Below are 26,722 nucleotides of genomic sequence, written 5' to 3' on the forward strand. Positions count from 1 at the left end.
TTAAGCATAATTATATACGTCTGTTTTGAATTCCTACAAGAGTGTGTTTCTTCCTCTGAACGACAGCTACTAATCTAGCCAACTGAGCAGACACAAATTTATTTCTTGTGTCTGCCGGTTGAAATAATCAGGCTTAAAATAAGAATAGTAAGTGCTGGAATCACTCAGCAGGTCAGGCAGCACCTGTGGAGACAGAAATAGTTAACGTTTCAGATCGAAGACCCTTCATCAGAACTGAGAACACGAGAAAGCAAAAGAAAAACCAACTGTAACATTTTGAGTAAAAAAATAACATTTTCAGTCGAGATGTTTCTTCAGGCTGATGTCTCAACCCAAAACTTCATTTGTCCACAGATTTTCCCTCCACAGATGCTGCCTGACCCGCTGAGATCATCCAGCAGTTTGTTTTTTAAAGCGAAAAAGCAAGTTAGCCTAAAAAAAGGTGGGGGAAGACAGTGCCTAATGCAAAGAAAATATGTACAAGGGCAAAATGTCACTGCAATTAAATAAAGAGTTGTGCTCCTTTGTGTAATATGGTGCTGAGGCTGTTAAATAGTCTGGCCTGTTAGTCTTCTTATAACACAAACTCATTTATCACCAGGCAGATTAAGCAATTGTGTTACCATGCGCAAGTTTTCATTCTTTGAAGAAAATATTTTTATTTCCCAAGAAGTCAGAATATACATAGTGATATTTCAAATTCTTAGCTGAAAGTAAGAGTGGTGCCGGTGGAAAGCATGCATTACAATACAATACAATACAATACAATACAATACAATATATCTTTATTGTCATTGTACCCAGGGGTACAACGAGATTGGGAATGCGCCTCCCATACAATGCAATAATTTAAGTAATTTAGACAACACTAATTTAGACAACACATTATGGTACAACACTGCTCCCTTTACTTCTGGATGCTACACTGGACACAGGTGCATTGCTGGGGTGATGCATGGTTGCAGCAGAAAGGCCAGTTCCAACCCAACAGGTACAACTGGGGATCAGAGCCAACTCTTACATTTTGCCTCAGACTAGTTTAGTTTAGTTTAGTTTAGATCAGTTTAGAGATACAGCGTGGAAACAGGCCCTTCGGCCCACCGTGTCCATGCCGACCAGCACTTCCTGTACACTAGCACTATCCTACACATTCTAGGGACAATTTACAATTATACCAACCCATTTAACCTACAAACCTGTAGGTCTTTGGAGTGTGGGAGGAAACAGGAGATCCCGGAGAAAACCCACACAGGTCGGGGGGAAAATGTACAAACTCCGTACAGACAAGCACCCGTAGTCAGGATCGAACCTGGGACTCTGTTGCTGTAAGGCAGCAACTCTACCACTGTGCCGCCCCAATATAACGTTGGCATAAAGACATCGAACAATGACACAAAAGTTTGGAAGAATCGATCAACAGCTCAGCCAAGTCCTCATTAAATACGTACCCTTGATTATCCACGATGATATTTCCATTCTCAACTTTGATGACAGTTCTAAATATCTGGATTATGATTCTCATGATGTTCCCGTCAGTTCCTCTACGGAGCTGAATGTTGAAATCTCCGAGCGTGTCACTGGCAAATATATAGTTGCACGTGGTGCTGATCACAAATATTTTATTGTCAAATGTTTGGAAGTGGTTAGCTCCCCAGGTATAACAGGTCCCTCTTGTAGGATCTGGGAAAGAAGCAGTTTTTAAAGTTGTGAAAAAACACATTACTCGGAGTAAACAAGACTGCATCCTATCAAACACTGCAGCACTTGAAAACAGGCCCATGGTCAAGAACTTTACAGGTTTATGACAGCTAGAAACTAAAATAAGTTATGGCCAAAAGACTGGGATGAATCTGTGGGGATAACATGCAACATAATTCAAAGCAATTATCTCCTATACTCATCTATTCTGTATTATTGACAATCTCTCCAATTTCAGGCAGTGAGACAAAGAATTGATTTGTGGCGAAGATAGACACAAAATGCTGGAGTAACTCAGCGGATCAGGCAGCATCTCTGGAGAAAAGGAATAGGTGACGTTTTGGGTCGAAACCCTTCTTCAGACTGAGAGTCAGGGGAGAGGGAAACTGGAGGTATAGAAAAGGTTCAGAACAAATCAGAGCCCAAATCGGCACTGATGATCATGGAAAGGTGGAGCCCACAATGATCCATTGTTGGCCATGGAAGATTTGTGACGTCTCACTTCGCCACTTGGTCTGTGAACAGCCCAGGAACGTTACAGTCATGGTGATTGTAAGCGTTGAAGTGAAAATAACAAGCAAGTGCTTTCTCATCCCATCGGCTACATTTACATCATGCTACTTTGGTCAAAGCTGCATCATCCGGTTATAGTCAAGGGTTCAGAGTGGCTGCTTTATCAAATAATCTCTACATCTAATTACAAATAAATCCATGTTTTGTGTCAGATGGAGCCCCATGAGCAATGGGATTGCTCTACCCTTGCTCGTATACAGCTAGGATAGAACCAGCTGTTTGATAGAAAAAGGAACTATGAAAACAAGGATGGCGACCAATGCTTCATGCTGAACTCAGGGATAAAACAGTGGAAGGCAATTAAAACTAGTGTGGAAATGATGAACACCAGAACATTTAAGGAACAGGATAAAGGATTGTAATGTAACTAAACAGATGGTGCAGTTTTCTCTCAGGAACATTGTGAACACAGAACATAGAACAGTACAGCATAGGAACAGGTCTTTCTGATCCACAATGTCTGTGCCGAACATGATGCCAAGTTAAATTAATCTCCACTGCTTGTATGTGATTCATCTCGTTCTGTTCCCTGCATATCCATCTTTCTATCCAAAAGCCTCTTGAAGGCCAATATCTTATCTGCATCCCCCACGACCACCCCTGACAGTGCGTTCCACGCACACCTCTCCCTTTGTAAAATAACTTGGCCCGCAATCTCCCTTAAACTTTCTCCCTCTAATCTTAAAACTATGCTCCCTTATCGGATACTTCCACCCTGGGACTCTCTGATGGTCCACCATATCTAGGCCTCTCCTCATTTTCAGTATCTCTATCAGAGTTCCCCTCAACCTCTGACATACCAGAGATAACAATCCAAATCTGTCCAGCCTGTCCTGATAGCTAATACCGTCTAAACCAGGCAGCGTTCTGGTAAATCTCTTTTGCAACATCTCCAAAGCCTCGGCATCTTTCCTGTAATGGGACGATTACAATTTCACGACTCTTACACTCAATGCCCTGACTAATGAAACCAAGCATTGCACATGCCCTCTTTACCTCTCTATTTACTGTTGTTGCCACTTGCAGGGAGCTAAGAATTTGGAGCCGAAGATGTCTCTGCACATCAATGCTGTTAAGGATCTTGACATTAACTGTATACCTTCCTGTCATATTCAATCTTCCGAAGTGGAACACCTCATACCTTCCAGATTAAATACTACCTGCCATTACTCTGCCCATATCAGCAACTGACTTATGTCGCGCTGCATTCTTTAACAGTCCTCCTCACTGTCCGTGACTCCACCAATTTTGGTGTTGTCTGCAAAGTTACAACCCAACCCAGTTAATTTATGTTCAAGTCATTTATATACATAGACAATCACAAACAACCGAGTTCCAAGCACGGATCCCATACATGTTAACCTTCTGCATCAGCCTACCATGAGAAACTCTCTCAATTGTCTTACTAAAGTCCACTGCCCTATCTGATCCATAATGACCACAGTATCATAATTCCAAGCACTGATCCAGCCTCCACATTCATCAGCTTTACCCATAAAATTCCTAGCATTGAAGTAAACACACTTCAGCGCTTCATTGTCCCCATATTCAGGAGCCACTCCCTGCCTGACCTTCCATTGAGACTTATTTATCATAACCTCCACTTACTCATCAGCCTTTCCATTTACTGACCTGCTGTTACGGTTCCCACCGCCCATGCCATTCTAGTTTAAACCCTCCTGAGTAGCACTGGCAAACCTCCCTGCAAGGATCTTGGTGCCCCTCCAGTTCATCCGTAACCCGTTCCTCTTGTACAGGTCAGCTCTGCGGCAGAAGAGATCCTAATGGTGGAAGAATCTGAATCCCTGTCCCCTGCACCAACTCCTCAGCCACGCATTCATCTGTCCCATTCTCCTATTGCTACCCTCATTAGCACGTGGCACTGGCAGCAAGACAAAGATTGGCACCCACACGGTCCTGCATTTTAACCTCGTGCCAAGCTCCCTATATTCACTCCACAGGACCTCATCCCTTTCCCTACCCATGTCATTTGTGATGGCGTGCACGACAACCCCTGGCTGCCCACCCTCCCCATTGAGAATGTTCTGCAGCTGCTCCAAGGCATCCTGGACTTTGACAGCAGGGAGGCAACAACATCAGGGGGACTCCTCACACACTGCCTCTTGGATACCCCTACCTGCCTCACTCCCACTCACTCCCTCTTTCTCCTGATCATGGACCAAACTGGAAGTACTTGATCTAACGGATGTGACAGTCTCCAGATACACAACGCCCAGGTCTTTGAAGCATCTCAGTTTGAAGCTCAGATTCCGGATCATCAGTTTTGAGCCTGAGTTCCTCAAGCAACCAAGACTTGCTGCAGATGTGGGCACCGGGAATCACACTGGAGTCCACTAACTCCTACCTCATGTAGCTACAGCACATCATGTGATCCTGCATCCCTATTTTATTTATTCCAAAGACTCCTGTTACTTTATTTATTCCCGATGGCTTCTTGTTAAACTACCAACTGCTGCTGCTCCATCTGTGGGCTTGAAACGGACCTGCTTGCTAGCTCAGCACTCTGCACTTTTTTAAGATGTAACCAAACAGGTAGATGAGGGCAAATGCGTACATGGTGTCTATGTGGACCAGGAAGGCATTTGATAAGGCTCTGCGTGGTGGGTCACTCTGGAAGGTTGAATCACATAGGATTCAGGGAGAGTTTACCGACTGGATAGAAAATTGCTTCATGGAAACAGAAGGTAGTGGTGGACGGTTGTTTTGTGAACTGGAGGCCTGTGACGAATGGTGAGCCCATTGCTGTTTGTGGTTTGTATCAAACATTTGAATGAGAACATACAAGGCATGATTTAGTAAGTTTGTCGATGACACTAAGTTGGGTGGTATCGTAGACAGTGAAGATGGTTATCAAAGATTACAGCAGGATCTTGGTCAGTTGGGCAAGTGTGATGAGGAATGGCTGATGGGGTATAATGTAGATAAGTGTGTGATGTTGAATTTTGGGAATTTGAACCAGGGCAGGACCTTCACAGTGAATGGCAGCTCCCTGGGGAGTGTCGTAGAGTAGCGGGATCTAGGAACAGGACCAGAGGCCACAGTTTAAGAATAAGGGGTAGGCCATTTAGAACGAAGATGAGGAAAAACTTTTTCAGTCAGAGAGTTGTAAATCTGTGGAATTCTCTGCCTCAGAAGGCAGTGGAGGCCAATTCTCTGAATGCATTCAAGAGAGAGCTAGATAGAGCTCTTAAGGATAGCGGAGTCAGGGGGTATGGGGAGAAGGCAGGAACGGGGTACTGATTGAGAATGATCAGCCATGATCACATTGAATGGTGGTGCTGGCTCGAAGGGCCGAATGGCCTCCTCCTGCACTATTGTCTATTGACCTAGACAGTGGTGTCACATGTAGGCAGGGTGTTAAAGAAGGCTTTCAGTACATTGGCCCTCATCACAGATTATTGAGTATGGAAGTTAGGATGTTATGTTACTGTTGTACGAGGCATTGGTGAGGCCACAATTGGAGTATTGTGTTCAGGTTTTGGTTACCCTGCTATAGGAAGTATGATGTTAAGCTGCAAAGAGTGCGGAGAAGATTTATGAGGATGTTTTTTAGGACCTTGGAGCGCAGGAAGATGAGGGATGATTTTATAAAGGTGTATAAGATCATGAGGGCAATAGAAATGGGGAAATGCACAGAGTCTTTTACCCATAGGAAGGGAATTAAGGACCAGGGGACACAGGTTTAAGTTGAGAGAGGAAAGATTTGGTAGGAACCTAAGGGGCAACCTTTTTCACACAGAGGGTGGTGGGTATAAGGAATGAGCAGCCAGATGAGCTAGATAAATAACGTACCACAATAACATTTAAAAGACATTGGGACAGGATCATAGACAGGAAAGATTTAGAGGGATTTGTGCCAAATGTGGGCAGGTGGGGCATTTTGGTCGGCGTGGGCAAGTAAGGCCAAAGTGCCTATTTCAGTGCGGTATCTCTCTGTCTGGCCAATTTTACTGACAAAATAGCAACTATATGTTATCTGGCTATTATATGTTGCAACTTTAGAAAACTCTATGTAGACCGCACAAGCAGGGTTGCATGCATGACAGGAAGGATGTACTGTGCTGGAGAGGGCGCACAGGAGATTCACCAGTACATTACCTGGATTGGAGCAATTTAGTTATGGGGAGAAATTGTATAAATTGGGCGTGCTTTTCCCGGAGGGAAGGAATCTGAGGGATTACCTGATAGAAGATTATATAAGATTATGGGAGACGTTGTAAGGGTATATAATCAGATTTAATTTTTTTTTCCATGGTGGGGATATCAAAAACAAAAGGGCTTGGGTATAAGGTGGGAAGAATGAGTTTAAAAGAGAAACTTGAAGAGTAAGTACTTGTTTTGAGACAGTGAGCGGTTGATGTCAGGAACACGCTGTCTCAGAGATTGTGAAAGCAAAGGCAATCACTATGTTTAAGAGATACTTCAACAGGACCAGGATTAGTGGAAGGACACCATGTCGCTGTGATGGGATGTGGGTAGATTACGTGAGTAGCACAGATGTTACAGCTGCAATATATTGTGGGGAATTGAGGTTATCCACCTTGCTAGAAACATCCAAACCATCAAATATTTCAATGGTGTGGGACTGACAAATGCTGCAGTACCGAGATCTAGCTTCCCTGCACAAGCAGGCAGCAACAGTAAGTAATGAGAAAAGCAAAGGGAATTCCTTAGAAAAGTTAGGAAATGTTGGCACAACTTTACATGGGACTGGTGAGCACTGCACCCATTTAGGATTTCCTTATTTATATTGAACTAAAGGTAGTTCAGACAAAGTTCACAAGGTTCATTCCTGGGATGGAGCTGATTAGACCAAAGCTCATTGAATTTCAGAAGATTGAGAAGTAAATGTAACATCTCCAAGTTTGTGGATGACACAAAGCTGGGTGGCAGTGTGAGCTGCAAGGAGGATGCTATGAGGCTGCAGGGTGACTTGGAAAGGTTGGGTGAGTGGGCAGATGCATGGCAGATGCAGTATAATGTGGATAAATGTGAGGTTATCCACTTTGGTGGCAAGAACAAGAAGGCAGATTAGTATCTGAATGGAGTCAGATGAGGAAAAGGGGAGGTGCAACGAGCCCTGGGTGTCCTTGTACATCAGTCACTGAAAGTAAGTGTGCAGGTACAGCAGGCAGTGAAGAAAGCTTATGGCATGTTGGCCTTCATAGCGAGAGGAATTGAATATAAGAGCAAGGAGGTCCTACTGCAGTTATACAGGGCCCTGGTGAGACCACACCTGGAGTATTGTGTGCAGTTTTGGTCTCCTAATTTGAGGAAGGACATTCTTGCTATTGAGGGAGTGCAGCATAGGTTCACCAGGTTAATTCCCGGGATGGCAGGACTGACATATGAAGAAAGAATGGGTCGACTGGGCTTGTATTCACTGGAATTTAGAAGGATGAGAGGGGATCTTATCGAAACATAAAATTCTTAAAGGATTCAACAGGCTAGATGCAGAAAAAATGTTCTCCATGTTGGGGGAGTCCAGAACCAGGGGTCACAGTTTACGAATAAGGGGTAGGCCATTTACGACTGAGATGAGGAAAAACATTTTCACCCAGAGAGTTGTGAATCTGTGGAATTCTCTGCAACAGAAGGCAGTGGAGGCCAATTCACTGTTATGTTTTCAAGAGAGAGTTATATATAGCTCCTAGGGCTAACGGAATCAAGGGATATGGAGAGAAAGCAGGAACAGGGTACCGATTTTGAATGATCAGCCATGATCATATTGAATGGCGGTGCTGGCTCGAAGGGCTGAATGGCCTACTCCTGCACCTACTTTCTATGTTTCTAATCTTACTGAAACATATCAGATTTGAAGATACCTGACATGGTGGATACTGAGACGGGGGAATCTTGAACAAGATTGCATGGGCTCATGATAAAGCAGATGTTTCTATTTTTGATACTAATTATTGCATAATGCATTTACTTAATACATCTTCAGCAAGTGCAATTACTTTGTAAAACATAAATAATAATTGCATTAATGTCATTACACCAGGAAACTGAATCTGATGTGCTGCTATTTTAATAGTTTGAAAATGAACAAGACTACGATTTAAAAGATCGTTACGTTAAAATACTCACAGTAAAAATTAAGTTGATGTATCTTCTGTGGATCTGAATATTTGAGGCCATAGTCTTGTACATAGTTGTCTAGAAACATAAAAGAATATTAAATGGCAATATAACATTTAATATAGGCATATATATGAATTTTACAGATGATCATCCCCATGTAAAAACAGATGATCTAAAATGCAATCTTCCTCATTTGTCTTGAAAGTTTAAAAGTTTTTTAACTGTCTGTACAATAAACAAATTGAACATTAAATATTCAGCAAGTATGCATTCAGGATACTCTGTTCCCATGTCTCAGCATTATTTGCCAGTGTATAAAAAAACCAAGAGAGCATTAACAAAGTGCAAAGAAGCTTCATATAATGCTGCCCCATAGAATCATATAGAGATATCATGCAGAAACAGGCCATTCGGCCCATCAAGTTCATGCCTCCATCGACCATCCAGTCACACAAAACCCTGCACTAATCCCATTTTATTCTGCTCTCATTCCTATTAACTCCCCACAGATTGATTCAGTTTAGTTTAGTTTAGCTTAGAGGTAAAATGCGGAAACAGGCCCTTCGGCCCACCAGGTCCATTGCCAACCATCGATCCCCCATACACTGGTTCTGTGGCCTATGTACCAGAGTCGATTTACAGATGCCAATTAACCTACAAACCTGCATGTGGGAGGAAACGGGAGCTCCTGGAGAAAACCCACACGGTAACAGGGAGAATGTGCATACTCCACACAGACAGCATCCTTGGTCAGGATCGACCTTGAGTCTCTGGCGCTGTTAGGCAGCAGCTTTACCGCTGCGTCACTGTGCTGCCCTGATTCTATCACTTACCCGCACACCAATTTACGGTGTTCAATAAACCTAATAGGTTTTCCTGGACACATGAATAAACATTCCTGAGCAACATTGCTATCAAATGGGGATATAATTTGACATGATTGGCTGGATGCAGCTTTTCATTCAGTTTAATCGTGAAATTTCACAAGAAGTCCGCCATTTATCACAAATTAAACTCCTGTTGCAGAGTAGGAGGACTGAATTCACACCTGCGTGCATTCAGTGGCACTTATTACTTAGTTACTTACATAACTTAGTTACTTAAGGAATGGGAGTTCCCCTATTCTGTCACAGACGTGTCTCTCACATGTACCGGCTTGGATATCGTAGGATATCTGCTCTTGCTCCCCCTCCCCTCAGTCACAACAGGGACAGAGTCAAGTCAAGTCAAGTCTACTTTATTTGTGAAATGAAAGTGGCAACGCCTGTGGATTGTGCTAAACTACAAAAAGGAATAGATTTTTTTTTTAAAAAGACACAACACAAAAAAAAAAATTAATACAGTAAATTAGTCCCTGGTGATATAAGAGTTAACAGTCCTGATGGCCTGTGGGAAGAAACTCCGTCTCATCCTCTCTGTTTTCACAGCGTGACAGCGGAGGCGTTTGCCTGACCGTAAAGCAGCTGGAACAGTCCGTTGCTGGGGTGGTAGGGGTCCCTCATAATGTTGCTGGCTCTGGATCTGCACCTCCTGATGTATAGGTCCTGCAGGGGGGCGAGTGTAGTTCCCATGGTGCGTTCTGCCGAACGCACTACTCTCCGCAGAGCCTTCCTGTCCTGGGCAGAGCTGTTCCCAAACCAGATTGATCCCAAACCATTCACCCCATCAGCTTTCGCACATAATCCTCGGACATTTTCGCCACCTCCAACAAGATCCCACTACTGGCCACATCTTCCCATCACCACCCCTTTCCGCTATCCGCATAGACCATTCCCTCCGCGACTCCCTGGTTACCTCATCCCTTCCCACCCAAACGACCCCCTCCCAAGGTACATTTCCCTGCAACCACAGGAGATGCAACACCTGTCCCTATACCTCCCCCCTCGACTCCATCTAAGGACCCCAACAATCCTTTTGGAGGCAGAGGTTCATTTGCACCTCCTCCAACCTCATCTACTGTATCCGCTGTTCCAGGTGAGGACTCCTCTATACCAGTGAGACCAGGAGCAGGCTCGGCGATCGTTTCGCTGAACACCTCCGCTCAGTCCGCCTAAACCTACCTGATCTCCCAGTTACTAAAGACTTTAACTCCCCCTCCCATTCCCACACTGAACTTCCTGTCCTGGGCCTTCTCCATTGTCAGAGTGAGGCCCAGTGCAAATTGGACGAACAGAACCTCATATTTCACTTGGGCAGCTTACACCCCAGCAGTATGAATATTGACTTAGAAACATAGAAACATAGAAAATAGGTGCAGGAGTAGGCCATTCGGCCCTTCGAGCCTGCTCATGGTTCATGGCTCCCCGCCTACGTCCAAGACACCTCACATGCTCCCCGTCTCCTCGATAACTTCCGGTTTCCAGGCCCCCACTCCCTCATCTTTACCATGGATGTCCAGTCACTACACTTCCATCCCCCACAAGGATGGTCTTGAAGCCCTCCGTTTCTTCCTCGACCGTAGAACTAGCCAATCTCCATCTACTAACACTCTCCTCCGCTTAGCAGAGCTGGTTCTTACCCTTAACAACTTCTCCTTTGACTCCTCCCACTTCCTCCAAACCAGAGGCGTAGCTATGGGCACCCGCATGGGCCCTAGCTACGCCTGCCTCTTTGTCGGGAACATCGAACAATCCCTGTTCCAGACGTACACCGGCCCCATCCCCGAACTCTACCTCCGCTACATCGACGACTGCATTGGTGCTACCTCTTGCACCCATGCAGAACTCACTGACTTCATACACTTCACCTCCAATTTCCATCCTGCTCTTAAATATACCTGGACTATCTCCGACATCAACCGACCATTTCTGGACCTCACTATCTCCATCACAGGAGACAGACTAGTGACTGGCATCTGCTATAAACCCACTGACTCCCACAGCCATCTGGACTACATTTCTTCCCACCCTGTCTCCTGCAAAAAGTCTATCCCCTACTCCCAATTCCTCCGTCTACGCCGCATCTGCGCCCGGGATGAGGTTTTTCACACTAGCGCATCAGAGATGTCCTCATTCTTCAGGAAACGGGGCTTCCCCTCTTCCATTATAGATGAGGCTCTCACTAGGGCCTCCTCTACATCCCGCAGCTCCACTCTTGCTCCTCCTCCCCCCATTTGTAACAAGGACAGAATCCCCCTCGTTCTCACCTTCCACCCCATCAGCCAGCGTATCCAACAAATCATCCACCAACATTTCCGTCACCTACAACGGGACCCCACGACTGGCCACATCTTCCCATCCCCTCCCCTCTCTGCGTTCCGCAGAGACCGTTCCCTCCATAACTCCCTGGTCCACTTGTCCCTTCCTACCCAAACCACCCCAACCCCGGGCACTTTCCCCTGCAACCGCACGAGATGCAACACCTGTCCCTTTACCCCCCCCCTCAACTCCATCCAAGGACACAAACAGTCTTTCCAGGTGAGACAGAGGTTCACCTGCACCTCCTCCAACCTCATCTATTGTATCCGCTGTTCCAGATGTCAATTTCTCTACATCGGCGAAACCAAACGCAGGCTCGGCGATCGTTTCGCTCAACACCTTCGCTGAGTCCGCCTTATCAATCTGATCTCCCGGTGGCTGAGCATTTCAACTCCCCCTCCCACTCCCAGTCTGTCCTTTCTGTCATGGGCCTCCTCCAGTGCTATAGTGAGGCCCACCGGAAATTGGAGGAACAGCACCTCATATTTCACCTGGGCAGCTTGTAGCCCAGTGGTATGAACATCGACTTCTCCAACTTTAGAACTTTCTAAAGAAGGGTCTCGACCCGAAACGTCACCCATTCCTTCTCTCCTGAGATGCTGCCTGACCTGCAGCGTAGGTTCACTAGGTTAATTCCCGGAATGGCGGGACTGTCGTATGTTGAAAGGCTGGAGCGATTGGGCTTGTATACACTGGAATTTAGAAGGATGAGGGGGGATCTTATTGAAACATATAAGATAATTAGGGGATTGGACACATTAGAGGCAGATAACATGTTCCCAATGTTGGGGGAGTCCAGAACAAGGGGCCACAGTTTAAGAATAACGGGTAGGCCATTTAGAACGGAGATGAGGAAGAACATTTTCAGTCAGAGGGTGGTGAAGGTGTGGAATTCTCTGCCTCAGAAGGCAGTGGAGGCCAGTTCGTTGGATGCTTTCAAGAGAGAGCTGGATAGAGCTCTTAAGGATAGCGGAGTGAGGGGGTATGGGGAGAAGGCAGGAACGGGGTACTGATTGAGAGTGATCAGCCATGATCGCATTGAATGGCGGTGCTGGCTCGAAGGGCTGAATGGCCTACTCCTGCACCTATTGTCTATTGTCTATTGTCTATTGAGTTACTCCAGCATTTTTGTGAATAAATACCTTCGATTTGTACCAGCATCTGCACTTATTTTCCTACATCATGTAACCCCATTTAACATTGTGTCTCGTGATCTAGTTATCCCATCCAATTGCGGCTAATAATTATGAAGAACGTTACTCACGTCTTCCTGCATATCCACCTCCTCTATAGTTGTGGTTTGGCTCTGAGGGGAGAAAGAAAAAACATTTAGTTAAAATCATGTGGTCCACCTGGCAGTGGTGCTGTGATCTGTGCATTTTTTTCAACTTATCTTATCCTGGGCAATCGTCCACAATGTAACACTCACATCAATGTAATACTCAAATGATGAAAATACTTATTTTAATGTTATGCAAGCACATGATGCGAGAGTTTCCTGGACAGGACCTACTGCGAGGCTGTCACGCCAAGGGTCCAGGTCGAGCGAAGGTGGGAGACCGTTTCAGGGGGGAGCGAATGTGGACTACAGGAGACCCCGATGGCTGTGCCTATTGCAAACAGGTACACCCTCTTGGGAGCTGTCGGGGCAGAAGACGCTTCCAGTCCGGGCAGCGGACAGGTCGGTGGTTCTAACCCAGGCAAGGAAACTCGACCGGGGAGACCGGTCGGGAAGAGCCATAGTAGTGGGTGACTCCATTGTCCGAGGTACGGACAGTAGATTCTGTGGCGGCAGGCGGGACTCGAGGATGGTCTGTTGCCTCCCTGGTGCCAGGGTTCAAGACATCACGGGGCGGCTTCAGAACATCCTAGCGAGGGAAGGCGATCAACCGGAAGTAGTTGTGCACGTGGGCACAAACGACGTCAGGAGGAAGAGGAAGGAGGTACTGCAATGTGAGTTTGGAGAGTTAGGAAGAAGACTGAGAAGTAGGACGTCGAGGTGTGATGTCTCTGGACTGCTACCTGTACCTCGTGCTGGTGAGGGCAGGAAGAGAGAGATCGGGGATATGAATGTATGGCTGAGGGGCTGGTGCAGGGAGCAGGGATGTAGATTTCTAGACCACTGGGATCTCTTCTGGGATAGGGGTGACCTGTACAAAAGGGACGGGTTACACCTTAATAGCAGGGGGACCAACATTCAGGCAGGTAGGTTTGCCAGTGTTACAAGTGTGGCTTTAAACTAAGTCGTGGGGGGGAGGGGTTGACAAACTGGGAATATGGAGATGGAGTTAAAGGGGAAGCGAATACAGGAGAAATTGCAAAGGACTCTCGAATGAATGGGGAGGGAAGTTCTAGAAGGGATATGAGAGTAAGGTCAGGGCCAATTGTGACTGGTGTGAGAGGGGAGGTGAATACCAAAATTAAAGTGTTGTATTTAAACGCGCGAAGTATAAGAAATAAAGTGGATGAGCTTGAGGCTCAGTTACACATTGGCAAGTATGATGTTGTGGGAATCACTGAGACATGGCTACAAGAGGACCAGGGCTGGGAACAGAATATTCAGGGGTACACAACATATAGAAAAGACAGACAGGTGGGCAGAGGGGGTGGGGTCGCTCTGTTGGTGAGGAATGATATTCACTCCCTTGCAAGGGGTGACATAGAATCAGGAGATGTAGAATCAGTATGGATAGAAATGAGGAATTGTAAGGGTAAAAAGACCCTAATGGGAGTTATCTATAGGCCCCCAAACAGTAGCCTCGACATAGGGTGCAAGTTGAATCAGGAGCTAAAATTGGCATGTCGCAAATGTAATGCTACGGTGGTTATGGGAGATTTCAACATGCAGGTAGACTGGGAAAATCAGGTTGGTAATGGACCCCAGGAAAGAGAGTTTGTGGAGTGTCTCCGAGATCGATTCTTAGAACAGCTTGTACTGGAGCCTACTAGGGAGAAGGCAATTCTGGATTTAGTGTTGTGTAATGAACCTGATCCGATAAGGGGACTCGAGGTAAAAGAGCCATTAGGATGCTGTGATCACAATATGATAAGTTTTACTCTACAAATTGAGAAGGAGAAGGGAAAATCGGAAGTGTCAGTATTACAGTATAGCAAAGGGGATTACAGAGGCATGAGGCAGGAGCTGGCCAGAATTGACTGGAAGGAGGCCCTAGCGGGGAAGACGGTGGAACAGCAATGGCAGGTATTCCTGGGAATAATGCAGAAGTTGCAGGATCAATTTATTCCAAAGAGGAGGAAAGATTCCAAGGGGAGTAAGAGGCACCCGTGGCTGACAATGGAAGTCAAGGACAGCATAAAAAATAAAAGGGAAGAAGTATAACATAGCAAAGAAGAGTGGGAAGCCAGAGGATTGGGACTCTTTTAAAGAGCAACAGAAGATGACTAAGAAGGCAATACGGGGAGAAAAGATGAGGTACGAGGGTAAACTAGCCAATAATATAAAGGAGGATAGTAAAAGCTTTTTTAGGTATGTAAAGAGGAAAAAATAGTCAAGGCAAATGTGGGTCCCTTGAAGACAGAAGCGGGGGAATTTATTATGGGGAACAAGGAAATGGCAGATGAGTTGAACCGGTACTTTGGATCTGTCTTCACTAAGCAATCTCCCAGATGTCCTAGTGGCCAGAGATCCTAGGGTGACGGAGGAACTGAAGGAAATCCATATTAGGCAGGATATGGTGTTGGGTAGAATGATGGGACTGAAGGCTGATAAATCCCCAGGGCCTGATGGTCTGCATCCCAGAGTACTTAAGGAGGTGGCGCTAGAAATTGTGGACGCATTGGTGATCATTTTCCAATGTTCTATAGATTCAGGATCAGTTCCTGTGGATTAGAGGGCAGCTAATGTTGTCCCACTTTTTAAGAAAGCAGGGAGAGAGAAAACGGGAAATTATAGACCAGTTAGTCTGACATCAGTGGTGGGGAAGATGCTGGAGTCAATTATAAAAGACGAAATTGCGGAGCATTTGGATAGTAGTAACCGATTGTTCCGAGTCAGCATAGATTTACGAAGGGGAAATCATGCTTGACTAATCTTCTGGAATTCTTTGAGGATGTAACAAGGAAAATTGACAGGTGAGAGCCGGTGGATGTGGTGTACCTTGACTTTCAGAAAGCCTTTGACAAGGTTCCACATAGGAGATTAGTGGGCAAAATTAGAGCACATGGTATTGGAGGTAAGGTACTGACATGGATAGAAAATTGGTTGACAGACAGAAAGCAAAGAGTGGGGATAAATGGGTCCCTTTCAGAATGGCAGGCAGTAACTAGTGGGGTACCGCAAGGCTCAGTGCTGGGACCGCAGCTATTTACAATATACATTAATGACTTGGATGAAGGGATTAAAAGTACTATTAGCAAATTTGCAGATGATACAAAGCTGGGTGGTAGTGTGAACTGTGAGGATGATGCTATGAGGTTGCAGGGTGACTTGGACAGGTTGTGTGAGTGGGCGGATGCATGGCAGATGCAGTTTAATGTGGATAAGTGTGAGGTTATCCATTTTGGTGGTAAGAATAGGAAGGCAGAGTATTATCTGAATGGTGTCAAGTTAGGAAAAGGGGACTTACAATGAGATCTGGCTGTCCTAGTGCATCAGTCACTGAAAGGAAGCATGCAGGTGCAGCAGGCAGTGAAGAAAGTCAATGGAATGTTGGCCTTCATAACAGGAGGAGTTGAGTATAGGAACAAAGAGGTCCTTCTGCAGTTGTACAGGGCCCTAGTGAGACCGCACCTGGAGTACTGTGTGCAGTTTTGGTCTCCAAATTTGAGGAAGGATATTCTTGCTATTGAGGGCGTGCAGCGTAGGTTTACTAGGTTAATTCCTGGAATGGCGGGACTGTCATATGTTGAAGGACTGGAGCGACTAGGCTTGTATACACTGGAATTTAGATGAGAGGAGATCTTATCGAAACGTATAAGATTATTAAGGGGTTGGACACGTTAGAGGCAAGAAACATGTTCCTAATGTTAGGGGAGTCCAGAACAAGGGGCCACAGTTTAAGAATAAGGGGTAGGCCATTGAGAACTGAGATGAGGAAAAACTTTTTCAGTCAGAGAGTTGTGAATCTGTGGAATTCTCTGCCTCAGAAGGCAGTGAAGGCCAATTCTCTGAATGCATTCAAGAGAGAGCTAGATAGAGCTCTTAAGGATAGCGGAGTCAGGGGGTATGGGGAGAAGGCAGGAACGGGGTACTGATTGAGAATGATCAGCCATGATCACATTGAATGGCGGTGCTGGCTCGAAGGGCCGAATGGCCTCCTCCTGCACCTATTGTCCATTGGCTAGATCAGCAGGTAGGGCAGATGGTCATGACAGGAGGACATGGCCACAGGTACTGAGGACACGCACAGTTGACTCTGCAATTAAACCAAAAGACAATCGGCATCAGCCGAGAACCAAGTGGTTTATACTCACTTGATAAAGGGCAATAAAGGTTTTCAAATGGGTTTAAGGAGGATGTCATAGCGCTCAGCAATCCGAGCTCCAACAGGTTACTGGGCTGGCTGAGGTATTGCTCTGGAAGTGCCATCTGAGCAGTGAAACACAAGCTAGGAGTTTCAAAGTGAAAGTAATGTGCTCTCCGCCTAAGCCATTGAATGTACTGTTGTCATTGCTAGTCCGCTGCTTATAGCCCAGTCGGCCACCACGTGTGCTTGGAAGGGGCATTTAAACTGCAACAAAACCACTTATCTTTGTGCAGGACAAAGAAGTCAATGTGACCGATACCCCATCAAAGGGTGTTCAGAATAATTCATGTCCTCCAGCACTGGACTGCCATGTGCATCTCACAATGTTCAGGGAGACAGCTTTAGACAATAGGTGCAGGAGGAGGCCATTCGGCCCTTCGAGCCAGCACCGCCATTCAATGTGATCATGGCTGATCATTCTCAATCAGTACCCCGTTCCTGCCTTCTCCCCATACCCCCTGACTCCGCTATCCTTAAGAGCTCTATCCAGCTCTCTCTTGAATGCATTCAGAGAATTGGCCTCCACTGCCTTCTGAGGCAGGGAATTCCACAGATTCACAACTCTCTGACTGAAAAAGCTTTTCCTCATCTCAGTTCTAAATGGCCTACCCCTTATTCTTAAACTGTGGCCATTCCGGGAATTAACCTAGTAAACCCACGCTGCACGCCCTCAATAGCAAGAATATCCTTCCTCAAATTTGGAGACCAAAACTGCACACAGTACTCCAGGTGCGGTCTCACTAGGGCCCTGTACAACTGTAGAAGGACCTCTTTGCTCCTATACTGAACTCCTCTTGTTATGAAGGCCAATATTCCATTGGCTTTCTTCACTGCCTGCTGTACCTGCATGCTTCCTTTCAGTGACTGATGCACTAGGACACACAGATCTCGTTGTACGTCCCCTGTTCCTAACTTGACACCATTCAGATAATACTCTGCCTTCCTATTCTTACCACCAAAGTGGATAACCTCACACTTATCCACGTTAAACTGCATCTGCCATGCATCCGCCCACTCACACAACCTGTCCAAGTCACCCTGCAACCTCATAGCATCTTCCTCACAGTTCACACTACCACCCAGCTTTATATCATCTTTCTTTCAAGCTTTCAAAGCTTCTTTGGCAAGTTCTGAAAGGTACACAGCATCTATCATTCTCAATTGCAATTCCACACCTTGGCAAGGTTACCTGGTAAACCATGGTGAAGGAGTTCTCTGAGACATGTTGGTTATGGCGCATATCAACTCTTACCTTTGCAAGAATCTGGATCCACTGCAATTTGCCTACGATCAGATCAACGGGGGATTTGATCTCACTGTCTCTCTATTCTGCACTGGACAATTTGGACTAAAAACATCAGTTGTTAGACTGCTGGTCATGAACTATAGCTTGGTGTTGAACACCGCCATCCCTTCCATGCCTGTTGTTAAACTCGGGGAGCTGCATCTGTGATCATCCCTATACAACTGGATCCTCAACTTCCTCATCAGCAGACCATAATCAGCATGAACTGATAATGCTTCCTCCTGGAGAACCATCAGCACACAAGCACCTTAGGCCATCTCTCCTGGGCTCTGAAGATTGATCCTGGACCCAGCACATTGATGCAATCATAACGAAAGCTAATAAAATGCCTTTATTCCTCAGAAGATTGAGGGGATTCAGTATGTCAACAAATACTCACGTGAACTTCTACAAGTGTATGGTAGAGAGCATATTGACCGACTGCATCACAATATAGTTTTGCAAATCAAAAAGCTCTGGAACGAAGGAGATTGCAAAGAGTGGTGGACATTGCCCGATCCATCATGGGTTCTGACCTTCCCACCATTGAAGGGATCTATAGGAGGCATTGGCTCAAAAGGGCAGCCAGCATCATCAGAGACCCACACCACCGTGTCTATACTATAATTTCACTCTACCATTGGGAAGCTCTCGGAGTCTGAAATATGTGACCATCAGGTTCAATAGACAATAGACAATAGACAATAGGTGCAGGAGTAGGCTATTCGGCCCTTCGAGCCAGCACCGCCATTCAATGTGATCATGGCTGATCATCCACAATCTGTACCCCGTTCCCTGCCCTCTCCCCATACCCCCTGACTCCGTTATCATTAAGAGCTCTATCTAACTCTCTCTTGAAAGCATCCAGAGAATTGGCCCCCACTGCCTTCTAAGGCAGAGAATTCCACAGATTTACAACTCTCTGAGTGAAAACGTTTTTCCCTCATCTCCGTTCTAAATGGCCTATCCCTTATTCTTAAAATGTGGCCCCTGGTTCAGGACTCCCCCAACATTGGGAACATATTTCCTTCCTCTAGCGTGCCAACCCTTTGTTTCAATAAGATCCCCTCTCATCCGCCTAAATTCCAGTGTATACAAGCCCAGTTGCTCCAGTCTTTCAACATACGACAGTCCCGCTATTCCGGGAATTAACCTAGTGAACCTACGCTGCACGCCCTCAATAGCAAGAATGTCCTTCCTCAAATTTGGAGACCAAATCTGCACACAATACTCCAGGTGCGGTCTCACTAGGGCCCTGTACAACTGCAGAAGGACCTCTTTGCTCCTATACTCAACTCCTCTTGTCATGAAGGCCAACATGCTTTTCAATTATAACTTCCTCCTAACAACCATCAGGCTCTTAAAACTACACAACACTAAACTCAACTATGAACAATAGGCTGTCTTTGGTTGCACTGAAGACTTTGGGCTATTTTTCACTAGTAATTGGGTTTATTAATCTATTTATTAAACTTTTGTTTATTATATATTATCTTTCTGCATTGTGTTTTCTCAGGCCTGTTACGCTGGTGTAACTAAGAATTTCATGGTTCTGTTGTCAGTACATATGAAAATGAATCACTCTAGATTACCTCCAAGTCACGTGCCACCTCAGAGTCACAGTCATACAACACATTGGGAAAGGCCCTTCGACCCTTCAGGTTTATGTTGACCATTAACTACCCAGGAACACTAATCTCGTTTATCACCGCTTGTTTGTACAGATGCTTTTGAAAATGTTGTGAGAGTTCCCATCTCCATCAACCACTCAGGCAGTGACCTGCTCATCATCCTGGCACTGAGTCACTTTGACATCAGTTCCTTGGGCATGACATCATCAACGAAAGACTCCTCCTCACCACCTTTTGAATGGCGATTAGAACTGTTATTAAACGTGACCTGCCTATGATGGGATAAGAAAATAGAGGAGACAAAATACATGGAGAGATTTGATCAATTAGATTTTATTCACTAGAGTTTGAAAGAATGAGAAGGGATCTTAGAGACACTTCCAAGATTTTAATAGAATGAGGAGACAAGCAGAAGGAAGAACGTTCCCAAGAGTGGACAGTCTAGAAACAGGCTCACGGAATGGGGGTAAATCAGGAATTAAGGAATGGGGGTAAATCACGTAGACCTGAGATGTAAAGAAATGTCTTTTTCTCAGAGTGGTGAACTCATCTATCACAGAGAGCAGTTGAAGCTAAATCACTAAATATCTTCACACAGGAGTGAGGTATTATCCTCAGGGTTGGCATGTTCCAGGGATGGGTAAAGTGGGGACACATGAGAGATGGCAGTTGTTAGAACCTGGCACAATAAAATCAGACGGAGCAACTCAGCGGGTCAACAGAATCAGTGGGAGGAAAGGAATGGCCGATGCTTCGGGTCGAGCCTGTGCTTCAGGGCTTGATACAGTGGCTGCTTGGCCCACAAAGTTCCTCCTGTAGTCTAAGAATAAGAAAATAACTGCAGATGCCGGTACAAATCGATTTATTCACAAAATGCTGGAGCAACTCAGCAGTCTGAAGAAGGGTCTCGACCCGAAACGTCACCCATTCCTTCTCTCCCGAGATGCTGCCTGACCTGCTGAGTTGCTCCAGCATTTTGTGAATAAATCCTCCTGTAGTCTATTTGTTAGGCTGAATGTGGAAGATCAGCCATGATCAGATTGAATGGTGGGTTAGGCTGGAAGGGCCGAATGCCCCCTCCTGCTCTCTATGTTTTTACGTCTCAGAATAGCTCGCATTGTTGTTTCTCTATAAACCCTGAACACAATTCATTCCAGTCAACTTTCCAAAACCAACTCGTGTTTACTTATTTAATGGAGAGTAAAAATTTAGTTTAGTTTAGAGATACAGCGCAGAAACAGGCCCTTCGGCCCACTGAGTCCGCACCGACCAGCGATCCCCGAACACCAACACTAACCTACACAAACTAGGGACAATTTACATTTATACCAAGCTAATTAGTCTACACACCTGTACGTCTTTGGAGCGTGGGAGGAAACCGAAGATCTGGGAGAAAACGCACGCAGGTCTCGGGCAGAACGTACAAACTCCCGTAGTCAGGATCGAACCCGGGTTTCTGGCACTATAAGGCAGCAACTCTACCGCTGCGCCATTGTGCTGCCCAAAAGCACACGACCTTTTTCTCAGAACTAAAATAGTAAATCAGTTTCTCCTTCCACGGATGCTGCCTAACCTGCTGAACATTTTGAACATCACCTGTCTTTAGTTCAGTTACAATTTTCCTGCCTCATTACCTCATTATTGCATCATTGGTAATAAAAATGGTTTTCAAAGGTAGTTTGCTATCACCTCTTGAACAGAATTAAATATAGATTGGAGCACTAGTTTACTGACTTTTACATAAAGAAACGGAACAGGCAAGAAGTCCACAGGATGGCCAATACCTAGCCGACATAACAGTTGATAGAGAGATAGCAGGGAAACGAAAAGAACAGAGAAAAACAATGGCCAGAAATTTAAGGGAGGATGGAGAATATTGAAAAATAATGAGTAGGATTGCAGAAGTATCAGGTCATTGGGGCAAGGTAGTTACTTGTAAATGAGAGCATGGCATTTGGATTGGATGAAGGCTATGAGCATAGTTAAAGTGAGGAACTAAGCAAGATATCACACACAGAAAAAAGCAGTGTTGGGATATCTCTTTGCATTCCCTCCCCCCCCCCCCCCCCCCCCCTCTGCATCTTACTTGCACGGCCATCCTTGACATAACAAAATCTCCATGAAGCTATGAAACCAATGTTCAAAAGTTAAAAATAATATGCAAATGCTGGAAATCAGAAAAAAAATCAAATAATGTTGGAAAAACTCTGCAGGTCAAATTGTATTCAAAGAGAGAGAAAAGAATCAACATTTGAGGTCAATTGCCTTTCATCAGAATGGATTGGCCCAAAAGATTTACTTTGCTTCTTTCTCTGCAGATGCTGTTCGGCATTCCATTTTTAAAACCAATGACCGATTTATCGCAACATTTGTCAGGAGACAACCAAATGTCCAGCAGGATGCTGGAATGGATTTTCCTCATCATTGCTCAGGGCTCACTGATGGAATTTAATCAAGAAAATATCCTGTAAAATATCTGTCAGAAGAAGGGTCTCGTCCCAAAACGTCACCCGTTCTTTCTATCCAGAGACGCTACCTCCAGCATTAGAAGCCAGGTAACCAAAACTGCACATCTCACAGTTAAAGACTGAAACTCTGCTTCTGCTAATTTTGACTAATTGGTGAACATGTTACTGGTGCCTTGTGCGCCCAAATGCTGAAGATACTCAAGCACAGCACATTTTAATCCAGCGCCAAACTCTGACTGATGCACAAAGACAATCGGTGAGAGAAGAAAGTAAAAGACCACCATCAACTCACCAACATTGCCGTGCAAGCTGAAGAGAGCCAGTGCAGTCAAAAGGCAGTGCAGCATTGTGAATGGCCCCAGCAGCATCAATGTCCCCCCTGTGTCTGAGTGCCACACAAGCATTGCTGCCAAAGCACTACTGATAACCCTCGCCTGACTATTTATATCAAAGTACCGGATGTTGTGACACCCCCTGAAACCAGAGGCGGGTACAGCTGGGGATCTGACTGTGCCAAACAGGATCCGAGTGATCAGACCAATAGCATTTACACAATAAACCCTGGTTAAATGTCACTTTTAACATTATCCCACACAACCTGTGTTGTCAGGTCCGGTGAGTTATGAGATGTATTTACTTTAAAATACACTGTTCCCATCACACCCATCTTACACATTGGTATGGTGCTGATGTTTCACCACTGCTATTGTGTGATCGCTCGAGAGACCAGACTTTACCACAGATTTTCTAATGAAATTCAACTATTTAACTTCTTTTGACTTTGTGCAATCAAACAAAACCCACTAAAAACAATGTCTTCTGTGCTGATTGGTCACCTTGCCCCCTTCAACACTCCTGTTCCTACCTAGGTATCCGAGTGTTAAAGAAGCTACTTTTAGAGGATTACACAAAGACACGGACAATGACCAGTTTCAATGGAAAGACATGTCGGCTGTCTCCTTGACTTCCTAGTATGAACAAGTATCCTCATTGATGGTACAATGGGACAGAGACTCACCGGAAATGTAAAGTGGGTTATTGATACCGCCTCGTGTCCCTGCTGCGAACACAGAAAATTAACATCTGATCATGTTGTTAATTGTGTCTTTGGCTGCCTGGTATTGCATTATGTTCCCCGATGTCTGCAGCAAAATAGAAATTAACTGCTCTCCAATGGAACCATCGAGTCATATAGCACAGAAACAAGCTCTTCGGCCCAACTTGCCAATACGAGTCCCACCTGCCCGCGTTTCACCCATATCCCTCTAAACCTTTCCTATACATGTACTTGTCCAAATGTTCATTTAATGTTGTTATAGTATCTTCCTCAACTAACTCCATACACCCACCACTCTATGAGTGAAAAAGTTGCCGTTTAGGTTCCTATTGAATATCTCCCCTCTCACACTAAACCTGTTTGCTGGTTCTTGATTCCCCTACTCTGGATAAAAGACTATGTGCATTCACCCTATCCAATCCCCTCATGATTTTATACATCTTTATAAGATCGCCCTGCAGTCTCCTGCGCTCCAAGGAATGGAGTTTTATCCTGCCCATCCTCCCCTTCTGGCTCAGGCTCTCGAGTCCTGACAACATCCTCACAAATCTTCTCTACACTCTTTCCAGCTTAGCGACATCGATCCTATAGCAGGGTGACCAAGAATGGACATAATAATTCAAATGTGGCCTCACCAACGTCTGTACAACTGTAACATAACATCTCAGCTTCTATACTGAATACCCTGACTGATGAAAACCAATGTACCGAATGCCTTCTTACCCACCCTAATGACCTGTGGTGCCACATTCAGGGGACAATGTACCTACTGCCCAAGGTCCCTCTACTCTACAACACTCCACAGGACCTTGCCATGCACTGTGTAAATCTTGTAAACATGTCCCCTTGCTTGAAACGATCCCACTGGTGGAAACTCCTCAACATCTATCCTGTTCTGATCTGACATAGCAGAAAATTCACCCTCGTTCTTCTAAACTTCACAGAGTACAGATCTAATTTCTTTAGCTGCTTGTGATCGCGCAACCTAGTCATCCAGATATTATCCTGGCGAATCTCTTCTGGATTGCTTCCAATGCCAATGCATCCTTTCTTAAATAAGGGGACCAAGTACATCCTTTCTGAAGTGAGTGCCAATGATGCTAATGGTCAGGATGTGCTAGAATTATATCATGAACTGCCATGTTGTTATGCACAAAATATCTAGACAGATGTTTCTTCATGGAGTTGAGGACTCTGGCTTTCAAATGAGGTGAATACGAGGATCTTTCTGCTCTATCCCTGAACATTAATAGTTTGATGAGCACAATTTAGACTAAGAGGTGGGACAGTTCTGTCTCATGTTCAAGCCAATATTTATCTCTTGCCTAATACGACTAAGAAACAGATTCTTGACCAAAACCTTAACTGTTTCTCTCTCCACAGATGCTACCTGTCCTGTTGAGTGTTTCCAGCAGTTTCTGTTTTATAGCTGGAAGCCAAATTTCATTGTTTGTGGAATCATTGGTTGCTGATTTTTTCAATATTGCAATGGTAACTGTATTTTAAAAATACTTAATTGGCTGATAGGTGATTTGAGACCCTCTAAAAAGATTGTGCAAGATGCCAGTGTTTCTTATAACAGTTCCAAGTAATTGGCGATTTATCCACCATTTAAAAATAAGAACACAAGAAATAAGGACAGGAGCAGTGCTATTCAGATCCTTATGTCATTCATTAAACTTATGGCTGAGTTTCTACTTTGTGCTACTTTCTGCACTAACCACATATCTTTACAATATCTACAACATTCATTGGTTTCAGTCTTAAAGACACCTAGAGACTGAATATCCATGTCCCTTTTAGGTGAAGATTTCCAAAGGTTCAGCAGGTAAAGAAGTTTCTTCTCATCTCCGTCCTCAATGTCTGGGACCGAGCTCTGTTTATAAATACCCTAGTGAGGGGGAACATCCCTGTGAAGCACCTGTGGGAACTTTGCAATTTCAATTAGATTGCCTGAGAGTGCATTCCCTGGGTGGTGAATCTCTTCTCAGATGACAATCTGGTGAATCTTCACTGCACTCCCTCTAACAAATGTACACCCTTTGTTAAGCAGGCAGACCAGACCAGATGCACCAGAACTGCAGATAATTGAAACAAGATACTTCTAGTCTTGTATATAAATCCTCTTCTAGTATAGCCCAGCATATTATTTGCCTTGCTAATTGCATGTAAAGCCTCAGTACTCTGTGTACTAGGTCACCAGGGCCCTCTGAAAGCCAGCAACTTTTGAAACACATTGTTTTCTCTTTTCTTAGTCTGCTGCAGCTGACAGCCGAACATTTCCCAAATTACGTTCCACCTGCCATGCCCTTGCCTATTCACTTAACCCATCGAAACATTCTCGCTCTCCCCACCCATTCCAGTCTTTCTGTCCAGCCCACACTAGGGCTTTGCATCATCAGCCGATGTGGCTGTATTACATTCAATCCCCTCATCCCAAATCAATTTATACAGATGGTGAACTGCGAGCAAGCACGGATCTCTGCCGCATCCCTCAAGTAACAGACACACCAAACAAAAAGTATCCCTTTATTTCTTCCCTGTTGTTTGTCCATTAAGCAATCCTAAATTCATAACGGTAAATTAACTCAGTATCGTGCATCCAAAAACTTGTTTAATTATTGCAGAGAATTGCAGAGGCAGCCCAGTCCATCATATAAATCAGCCTTCCTCTACTTACATCTCACATTACCTCTGAAAATTAGCCAACATAGTAAAGAGCCATTCATATCCCAGTTTCCTCTCTCCTGTCGGGCAGAAGATGCGACATCTTGAAAGCACAAACCACCAGATCCAATAACAGCTTCTTCCCCACTGCTATCAGCCTCTTGAATGGACCTTTCATATGCTTTGGGTGTATTTCTGATCTCCCAACCTATCTCGTTGCAGCTCTTGCACTTTTTTTATTTGCACTTTCTCTTGTAGCTGGAACACTGTATTCTGTACTCTGTTTCTTTTCTCTTTTGCGCCACCTGACGTAGCTGGCGGTTTCATTTGCTTGATTGGCACACAAAACGACGTTTCTCACTGTATCTTGGTACTGTATCTTGACAATAATAAACCAATAATTTATTTGGTTCTACTCCCCCTGCAAACATGCCAGTCTGAAAGCAGGATCTTTTGGGTAGGGATCTCTGTGGAGCTTACCAGAGTACAGGATGTGTGGGAAACCCCTGCTCCCAGGGAATGACACAAAGCCAGTTCCCTGGATGACTCAGATTA

The sequence above is a fragment of the Rhinoraja longicauda genome, chromosome 18 (assembly GCF_053455715.1).
Source record: "Rhinoraja longicauda isolate Sanriku21f chromosome 18, sRhiLon1.1, whole genome shotgun sequence".
Taxonomy (NCBI): Eukaryota; Metazoa; Chordata; class Chondrichthyes; order Rajiformes; family Arhynchobatidae; genus Rhinoraja; species Rhinoraja longicauda.